Genomic DNA, 261 nt, shown 5'->3' on the forward strand with positions numbered 1-261 from the left:
TCGACGTGAAAGTACACAAGTCTGTACCATGGCATTCAGAACAAGACGCGGCCCAGAGTGCGAGGGGACAGATGGGGCACAGGTGATAGATGGCTTGTGTGACGCCAGATGACACACAAACTACGACAGATGGCTTGCCGCTGAAAAGATTTGGGGAGATACAGACTCTGAACTGTGATTTCAAGAATGTAAATAAATGGGAGAGAAGGGAAGGAATGAGAAGTGAAGAATAGATTAATGAGGAGTGAATGTGAAGTGAGT

Source organism: Penaeus monodon, chromosome 33 (assembly GCF_015228065.2).
Source record: "Penaeus monodon isolate SGIC_2016 chromosome 33, NSTDA_Pmon_1, whole genome shotgun sequence".
Taxonomy (NCBI): Eukaryota; Metazoa; Arthropoda; class Malacostraca; order Decapoda; family Penaeidae; genus Penaeus; species Penaeus monodon.